Raw genomic sequence first — 10,495 nt, 5'->3', positions numbered from 1 at the left:
TATTGGTGTAGGGATTTGGGCAACCTGCACTTGCAATTCACAACACTGTTCACTGATTCCCTCCTGCAAGAAATATTGCTTACTACAACCCCTCCCTAAATCAATTAGTGATTCGTTGTGCTTTTATACTATCTGATGTATGTATGTATACATTCATTTTACTTGATTGTAAACTGGTTGCTTTTTAATGCCTTTAACATTAAAGGCATCTTTCTATTTTCAAAATAAATCAAATGTAACTGTAAGCTTCATGAAGGCAGAGACCATATACTTCATCTCCATACTACTAATATCTGGTACATTGTCAGTATGCCAACATATTTGCTGAATTCATATTAAACCAATGGGTCCCTATTTTCTAAGATAGAAGAAATGAGTATTAACACTCTAAAGTCTATAGGATGGGATTTTTCTTTACTAAGGAATTTACCACTTTATACATTGTTTCATGGATATTTCTTTGCATTTCTTAATTTACCCATTAAACTGTAAACTTCTAGAATAGAGGCCAACTGTTAATAATTTAAAATTGTTCTTCTATCTCTAATATATTATCTTGTTAGCATTATGTGCTTTGCTATTTCTTTAGAAATGAATAAATCGAATTATTTCTGCCACTAATTGAATCTTAATTCAGTTATCTTTATGTTGTTGTTGTTGTTATGTGCCGTGGAGTCAGTTCCGACTCATAGCGACCCTGTACAGGGTTTCCGAGGCTGTAAATCTTTACGGGAGCAGAAAGCCTCATCTTTCTCCTGTGGAACAGCTGGTAGTTTCGAACTTCTGACCTTGTGGCTTGCAGCCTGATTCGTAACCACTACGCTATGTTAGAAAGTCTCAATCATTTCCCTTATGGGAGACAATAGTCATTCAGTTGGCCCTCAATTGAACAGCCATCACCTGCCTGTCAGTGGAAGTGACACGGGAAGATGAGAGCAAGAGCATGCCCTAAAGAGGAGGTGGTAGACCCATGTGATAAGAGACTAGAATAACTAAACTTGCCTGTTTGCCCAGGAGCTCTGGTAGTGTAGTGGTTACGAATTGGGCTGTGAACCTCAAGGTCAGAATTTCGAAACCACCAGCTGTTCTGTGGGAGAAAGATGAGGATTTCTGCTCCCTTAAAGATTTGCAGCCTTGGAAACCCTGTACAGGCTCGCTATGAGTCAGAACTGACTCCACGGCACATAACAACAACAACAACAATTCTAATTATAGTGTTGAAAGTCTTGCATCTAAGGAAACTGTTCAGATCCAGGCTCACACAAATTGGGACAGTTGGAATTATATGAATAGGTGAAATCCCGAGGTCCACTCAGCCTACCTCAAGGATGCACAGGGAAAAGGGACTGAATCTCAATAGTATCCAGGAGAGTCTTAAAGAGCACTTTGGGAACAATGACAAGTGGATCTCCAAGAACTTCTTGGTGTCCTGTTTAGTCTGTAGTTATATCATCAACTGAGACTACTCTGGGTGCATAAACTATGTGAAAATAAATGCTCAAGGTCTTACGGTGAGTAGATGAAGTTTTCGTATATACATGTATTTTCCCTCTAAGATGGAATTGCTCAGTAATTCCAGCACTTTTGAACTTCTTTAAGCAGTTGCTGTTAGTTCAATATTCTGAAAATACATAGTCAGAAGACAAAGATTCCATGGACCCCTTGGGAAGGGGGAAATATAACTGGATGGTGCATGTAAAGAGACAGTTCGATTTGGCATTTGAGATGAAATGGGTTTGGTACTATAGTCTATGAGGGCATTGGTGACTCAGTGGTGGAATCCTCACCTTCTTTATACCTGCCTTCAATTTCTAGCCAATGCACCTCATGTGTAGCCATCACCTGCCTGTCAATGGAGGCTTATATGTAATTATAATGCTGAACAGGTTTCAGTGGAGTTTCTAGAGTCAGACAGACCAGGAGAAAAGGACTGGTGACTTATTTCTGAAAAGCAGCCAGTGAAAATCCTGTGGATCACAAGGGTCTGACTTGTAAATGATCATAGGACCAGGCAGTATTTCATTCAGTTTTGCATGGGGTCACTAGGAGTTGGGGGTTGACTCTCGGTAGCTAATAACAACAGCCACATTTTAATCTACATTATGTTGATGATTTTCCAGAACATTTAGTGATCTTGTCTCTGATGATAATTGAATGAAAATTCATAACAACTTTAGGAAAATAAACATCTCTTTTCCTCATTTAATGCAGAAAATACTTAGCTTTTTTTTAGAGATCATTCTGGTATTGGTATTGGTACATTTATTGATGCTCAATTTATTAATTTCTTCCTTGGGAAGCACTCCTAGACAGCTACTATCTTGGTTTGGCATGGTTTTCTGCCTGGATTTGTTTCTCTTGGGTACTAGTGATATTATGGAGTGAGTCAGATTTTACGGTTAAAACTATATGTTATTTCCCCAGACTTGGCTGCTGCTAACTAGCCATTTTTATTCACATGAAAGTTAAAACAAAGCACACAAAAAAAACTGTCATTCTTTTAGTTGTAAAATGTATTTATGAGACATCAGAAAATAAGCATGTTTCCTACTTCTTCAGACTACCTGGACTTCCTAATGGGTGGTAGTGGTTTCTTATAGCCTTTCTCCTCAGTTATGTTTCTCTTTGGGACCCTGTAGAAATATGTAGACAACACCCCTAAAATGGAACCAGGAAAATGATACATTTAATTCTGTTTAACATTATCTTCTATAGTTTATTATTCATAACTGACCAATAACTATTTTCAAAAGAAATCAATATAACATAGTTATATTAAAAATGTTAGGGACATTAGCATTTTAGACAACAGGTTCTTTATCACCTACCTTAGTTAGTGAAACCACCACTGTTTTGCCCAGGAATTGAAGCTATTTGGATTTTGTCTTTCAGATCTTTCATCAAGGATACCATGAAAATACAAAAGAAAAAAAAAATTGCAATTATTTTTGTAGAAAAAAGATTGGGGCATGAAGGACTTTCTGTGTTGTTTAGGCCTACATTTGAGTAGAAATCATACACCAAAGATCAGCTATGCCCTTTCTTCTCCTCATTGGTCTCAAAGTGTGGATTCCCTGGACCTCTACTGAGAAATGTACCCCATTTTGTAGAATTGACTTTGCAAAGATTGCCAAGAGTCTCGTCAGGGGAGATGTTTGGAAGATGATGTCAATGAGATTTTGAGAGTAGAAAGAAATGCTTCAAGTACCATGTATAAGAAAAACATACTCTAAATTAAGTGTATGTTGCAGTCTTTCTATTTTATCTTTGGTTGGTATTTCCAGAGATTTTATGCCTATGGGCTGGTGGATCTCCCAGGCTTTTACATTCTGTAATTAGATACCTTGGGAGAGGAACTAGAAAAATAAGAAGCATGTGAAAAAAGTATGTGTCTGTGTCTCATGAATTCATAGCTAATTATTAATGGTCCTACATAATATAAAACCAAGATTTCTCCAGGGAAAGGAAACATATTTCAGCCATATAATCAATATCCAGGGATATTTAGGGGGAAAAACACCCAGAAAACAAAAACAACAAACAACAAAAAAGTGAACATTTTCTTTTGTGAGGAAGTAAAAAAAAGAACTTAAATAATATAAAAGTTTTGTATCTAGTGGATAAAATAAATCCCACTGTGGTAAAATATATTTTCTTCAGAATTTATTCTGGCCTAATTTTAATGATCTAATATTAGCACTGTATTGTCATTCTTCTTTCTTAAGATTCTTGAAAATATTCTCAACATTCTTCTAAGTTTTGTATGTCAAAAGTGAGTTAACTTTTTCAGTGAGTGGTGGTGGTAGTTTCTGTATAGGGTTTCTGAGGCTGTAAATATTTCTCCCGAGGAGTGGCTGTTGGATTCGAATTACCTCCACTAAAATATTTGTTATATTTCTTTAAAATCTTGCCATCTGAATCATTACTTAGAGAGTTTCTGGAGTTCAGTGTAGTTGTTGTTGACAGGTGCCCACCAGTTGGTTCTGACTCATAGAGATCATATGCTCAACAGAACGAAGCGCTGCTGGGTCTTGCACCATCCTCACAATGGTGGCTTTGGCTGAGCCTATTGGTGCCTTTGTGTTGTGCCACTGTGTCAATCCATCTCATTGGGAGTATTCTTCTTTTTCACTAACCCTTCACTTTACTAAGCATGATGTCTTTCTCCAGGGACTGTTCTCTCCTGGCAACATGTCCAAAGTATGAGAGATGAAATCTTACCATTCTGGCTTCTAAGGAGCAGTCTGACTATATTTCTTCCTATACAGTTTGTTCTTTGGGCAGTCCAAATTGCTCTCAATATTCTTCCCCAACACCGTAATTTAAATGCATTGATTCTTCTGTGGTCTTCCCTATTCATTTTTCAATTTTAACATGCATATGAGGCAAATGAAAATACCATGGTTTGGTTAGGCGTACCTTAGTTCTCAAAGTAATCTTTTCATTCTTTCATATTTTAAAGATATTTTTTTTGCCCCAGCAGATTTGCCTAATACAATACATCCTTAGGTTTCTTGACTGCTGCTTTCATAAGGGTTAATTGTGGATCTAAAGAAAATGACTCTTCAACAACTTGAATCTTTTCTCTCTATTTATCATGGTATTATTTGTTGGTCCATTTGTGAAGATTTTCGTTTTCTTGACGTTGAGACTGACGACTGTAGGTTTTGGTCTTCATCAGTAAGTACTTCAAGTCCTCTTCACTTTCAGCAAGCACTCTTGTGTCATCTCTAAACCACAAGTTATTAATGACTCTTCCTTCTATCTTGATGCCAAATTCTTTTTCATGCAATAATCCAATTTCTCATATAATCTGCTAAACATACAGATTGAATAAGTATGGTGAAAGGGCACGACACTGACATACTCTTTTCCTGATTTTAAACTATTCAGTATCCCTTTGCTTTGTTCAAATTCTGCCTTTTGGTCTATGTACATGTTTCTCATGAGTACAGTTAAGTGATCTGGATTTCCCATTTTTTGCAATGTTATCCATAGTTTGGTATGATCCACACAGTTGAATACCTTTGTATACACAATAGAATACAAGTAAACATCTTTCAGGTATCCTTTGCTTTTAGCCAAGATCTATCTGACATTAGCAATGATATCCCTTGTTTCATGTCCTCTTAGAATTCAGCTTGAATTTCTGACAGCCCTTTGTTGAGGTACTGTTTCAACTTTTTTTTTTTTTTTTACCAGACAGAAGTGTTTTGTTTAAAAAAATAAAATAAAAATTTAAAAGCTTTAATCAAAGTTTGGTTAAATTATATATTATTAATGTAAACTCTTAAAAACCTTTCAGGAAAGCCAAGAGGTACATCAGAGAAAAACGGGAAACTAATGACAATTCTTTGGTGGAAAAATAAGTTACATACTATATAGGCTGCCTAATGATTATCAATCCCAACAATGTATATATTTTGCTTTTCAAAAATAGGTTTCAAGATATAACAAGAAACCACATAGATACCCTTTAGTAGTACAAATATTTAACAAGACAGTTTAAAGCCAAATATGACAACACATATGATAATCCTCTCAGTTATGGAAAACTAAAATGGGACACCTCACTGAATAGTAACATACATAAAACAAGAGCTAGTAACAAATATAACAATCCAAGACATTTTCCAAATAACTAATCTGTAATATGACAGTTTAGGAGTACTATTAACATGTCTCTTTCCCACCCAATTCAATTTTTTTTTAGATAAACCTGGTTATGAGTCAATAGTAAATAAGGATAATATTTTTTATTATCTTGATGGCACCTAACAATTTTACTATCTTGATGGCACCTAACAACAACTATCATTTCTATTTCTTTATCTTTTCCATAATTTTCTACAGCACCATTTTTCCTTTGGTTTTGGCTAGTTGAACTCAGTAGGTGTGGAACCTAAAGTATCAACTCTTATTGGAGTTGTTGTTGTTGTTGTGTGCTGTGGAGTCAGTTCTGACTCATAGTGACTCTGTACAGGGTTTTCAAGGATGTAAATCTTTACGGGAGCAGAAAGCCTCATTTTTCTCCCGCGGAACAGCTGGTAGTTTTGAACTGCTTATTGGAGTAGCACTTGGGAAATGCTATCCTAGAAAAGGCAAATTTTAACAACTGAAGTGACTTGACAGAGTTCAACATCCATTCTCAATGTGACATGACCCCATGTTAATCACTTGGTTAATGGCTACTCATGGCTAGATCCTATGACTCAGCATGACACTGGAGTGCTCACCTGTGAGGTATTGCAAAATTATGTGTACAAACATTTACCCATTGCAGTTTTCAATAAATATAAAGCATCATTTTAAATCCTTTCTGAACAATAAATAAAGAATATTGCAATTCTATTGGCCTGTTTTACTTCTTGAACTGGCTTGGTGTGCTACTGATGAACCAGATAATACAACAATTAATTTGGTTGCTACTCCATGCTCTTCAGATTTCACTTCTTGCTCTTCAGGCCTCAGCAGTTTTTTTTTTTTGTTGTTGTTGTTGTTTTGTTTTGTTTTGTTTCAGCAATGATGATATTCTTCATTAGCATCGCCACTGTCATGGGACCGACACGTCCAGGAACCAGAATGATGTTCCTGGGTTTCTTCTGGACTCCAAAATCGAAATTCCTAACAAACTTGGATTTAGAAGTCATTGGATCTTGAACTCTATTTATCCCCACGTCAATGACAGCTGAGCCTTCCTTGATCATATCTGCAATGAACAGATTGGGAATGCCTGCATCGGGGACCACAATATCCGCAAGTATTGCATGTTTCTTCAACTGCTTTTTGGGAGTGTACCGATGAAATATTGTAACAGTGGCATCATCTCCAGGATGGACATGTGCCCTATCTGTGTGCAGCAACATTGCAATAGGCATCCCAATATTTTTTGATCATCCAGCAACTTAGGGTTGGACTTCCTGTTCACTTAATTATTTTCCACATATCCCATGGAATCACAGGTATCATGGGATACTGGTCCAAACACATTCTTCCCACATTCATTACATGAAAGCCATCGACATTCTTGTCTGGAGTAACAGCTTTGCAGACCTTTCTCTTGTCGATGTGCTCTGGAAGAGGAAGCTGAACAAGGAGGCCATTTACATTGTCATCTTTGTTGAGTTTATTGATTAAATTCAACAGTTCTTCCTCAGAAATGGAAGCTAGTTTCAAAATTGTTTCACTGATGATTCCCACATCTGCAGCAGCCCTGGTTTTGTTGAGGACATAAGAATGACTTGGAGGATTCTCTCCTATCAGAACCACACTCAGGTATGGCTGTTTGTTGTCCAATGCCACCCAATGTTCCACCTCCTGGTGAAATTCTTGCTTGATCTGCTGAGCAAGTTTCCTTCCAGAGATGACCACAGCTTCATTTTGTACTGCTGAAAGGTAGAGGGAGTGATGGCAGAAGCAGCAGCTCTGTGCCCACCAGAGAAGTCAGGCAGCAAACAAAGTCATGAGGGAAACCACAGCCATGTCCAGTGCCTGTGCCCGTGCCCATGCTGGGAGAGCTGCAACCATTACTAAGTGATCTTTTACTTGTCTGTGGTATTCATGATGCTGTTCAATAATTTCCATATTCCATTGATTCATCTGCCATTGGAATTGACACAATTCAGTGTAGTTACACAGAATAACATTATCAGTCTATTAACATCTTTTTCTATTTAGCAGTGACAGGATGAGTGGAAAACATTCATAATATAAAATATTTATATAGGTTTTGCATGTATGTTAAGGAGCCCTAGAGCATAGTGGGTTATGAGTTGGGCTGCCAACTGAATGGTTCAAATCTATCAACAACTCCAGGTGAGAAACATTTGGCTTTTTGTTCTCATAAAAATTCACAGCCTTGGAAACCCTGTACAGAGTTGCTATGAGTTAGAACCGCCTCTTCAGCACACAACCTCTCTACCACCAGCATGTATGTATGCATATATGTATATATGTGCTTATATATTCACATACACATGAGGGTAAGTAAAAACGTATCATTCCAAAATCATAGAAACGTTATTAAATAAAAATATCAAAATATTAAGCGGCTTATTGACATATCCTCCACAAAAAAAAGACTTTCTATTGTGAATTGTGGAAAGGTTTGTATCAACTTTTCATTCATTAATTTATACACATTCTTTTCATGTCAGTGATTGCAGTCTCCACAATGTAACATCATTCATCCCACTTCCATCCTGTGTTTCTCATTTCCATTCCTCCCTCTTTCCTATTCATTATACACTTTGTCCTTAAGTAAATGGTACCCTTTAAAATTTGAAATGGTTGATTATTCTAAGGTGTGAGAGTATCTCACTACTGTCATTGTTCCCCTTATCGACCTGTCTGTTGTATGACAAAAAATAGAGCTACGGGAGTGATTTCAGTTTCAAACCTGAAGGGTGATTAAGGAGTTCTACCAGTCCTATCCAGGGAGCTCTGGTAGTGTAGTGGTTACAAATCAGGCTGCCAACTGTAAGGTCAGCAGTTTGAAACTACCAGTTGTTATGCGGGAGAAAGATGTGGTGCTCTGCTCCCGTCTCGGAAACACTGTACAGGGTCACTATGAGTTGGAACCAACTCCACGGCACACAGCCACCACCACCAGTCCTATCAAACCAGTAAGACTGGTCTATTTGATGTTTTTAAATTTTGTTCCACATATTTTTCTCCAACTCTACCTAGGACCTTATAATATGATCCTTTTCAGAGAAGTAGATATGGTAGATGATACCATCTAGTCATCTAGTTCTGGTGTCAGGGTCATGAATGCTAAGGTTTGAGTGGTCCATTAGTTCTTTGGAATAATTGTTTCTATGTGTCTCTGATTTTCCTTCACTTTTTTTTTGATGGCCTTAGTGGTGTAATGGGTTACACAGTGGGCTGCTAACCACAAGGTCAGTACTTTGAATTCACCAGCAACTCCATGGGAGAAAAAGGATATTCCCTGCTCCTGTAAAGATTTACAGCCTCAGAAGCTCTATACAGGGTAGTTGTGAATGAACTGACTTCATGGTACTGACTTCAACCAACCAATGAGTTGTAAAAGACTACATAACACTTAACAACAACAACCTTTATTATACAAATATAATTAAAAGTAACATTTTCAGACTATTGTTGTTAGGTGCCATCAAGTCGGTACCGACTCATAGCAATCCTATGCACAATAAGGGTAAATGAGGCCAAAATTCACTTCTAGAAATATCATGAGATATGTATAGTATATGCATGGCTAGGCTATACCAGAACTTTTTAACTTAATCTAATCATTTATGCTCATTATATTTATGTTCACCTTATTTACAAGGGTGCATTTTTTTTTTTTGTTGTTGAAGCTTTTTGTTGTGAATTGAGTGGTGGTTTAAAAAGCAGATTAACACGTCATATACTTTGTTTCATATCAACAATTGCCATCCCCTTAATGTAACATCACTTCTCCCACTTCTCCCTGTGTCTTGTTTCCATTTTTCCTTCTTTCCCATCCCGTCTTAATTTTGTCCTTGGACCAATGTTACCTTGGATAAATGGTTGACCATTCTATGGTGAGCATATTTCACTAGTGTTGTTGTTCCGCCATATATATCTATCTATTGTTTGGCTGAAAATTGAGTCACACGGATGAGTTCAGTTTCAAGCTCAAAGGGTAACAAAGGGCCATGGTCTCAGGTTTCCACCAATATTTATCTGACCAGTAAGTCTAATCCATTTTTATTATCTTGAGTTTTGTTGTATTTTCTCCTATTCTGTCCAGGACCTTCTAATGTGATACCTTTCAAAGCAGTTGGTAGTGGCACCCAGGCACCATCTAGTCTCAGGGTCTTGAAGAATGATGTTCACATAGTTCATTAGACCTTTGGACTAATTGTTTCCATGTGTCCTTGATTTTCTTCACTATTCTTTGCTTTGGACGAGATAGACCAATAATTGTACCTTAGATCACCACTTAGAAGCTTTTAAGACTCCAGTCACTTTCCACCAAAGTAGGATGTAGAACATTTTCTTTGTGAATTACACTGTGCCACTTGACTCTTAATGTCTCCCAAGACTATGGTCCTGAGCCCCCAGCTCCAGTGACTTATTCCCTGAAGATGTTTGGTTATGGCTAAGTTGTCACAACTTTGTTCCCTGTATTCTGTATTTTATGCATGGACAAATTTGCAACACATGTAAACACATATGTAGAAATATCTTCTGTTAAATCTCTCTCTCTCTATCTATCTATTTTATGGGTATAGTCGCATTCTCTTTCCCATGCCTGTTCAGCTTACATGCCTAAATATATAACTGGTGGTGGTGGTTATGTGCTGTGGAGGTCAGTTCCGACTCATAGCGACCCTGTACAGGGTTTCCGAGGCTGTAAATCTTTATGGGAGTAGAAAGCCTCATCTTTCTCCCGTAGAACAGCTAGTAGTTTTGGACTGCTGACCTTGCAGTTCGCAGCCCGATTCATAACCACTATGCTACTAGAGCTCTCTCTCTCTCTATATAT

At 37.4% G+C, this 10,495-nt stretch overlaps 1 pseudogene; it reads right to left on the bottom strand.

Moving 5' to 3' along the window:
* Positions 1-6,348: 6,348 nt before the first annotated feature.
* LOC102822176 overlaps positions 6,349-10,495 on the bottom strand; it is a 16,341-nt pseudogene continuing 12,194 nt past the window's right edge.

This window comes from Chrysochloris asiatica, unplaced genomic scaffold (assembly GCF_000296735.1).
Source record: "Chrysochloris asiatica unplaced genomic scaffold, ChrAsi1.0 scaffold00444, whole genome shotgun sequence".
NCBI classification, from domain to species: domain Eukaryota; kingdom Metazoa; phylum Chordata; class Mammalia; order Afrosoricida; family Chrysochloridae; genus Chrysochloris; species Chrysochloris asiatica.
The sequence above is the reverse complement of the archived record's forward strand: the minus strand, read 5'-3'. Positions and strand labels throughout refer to the sequence as shown.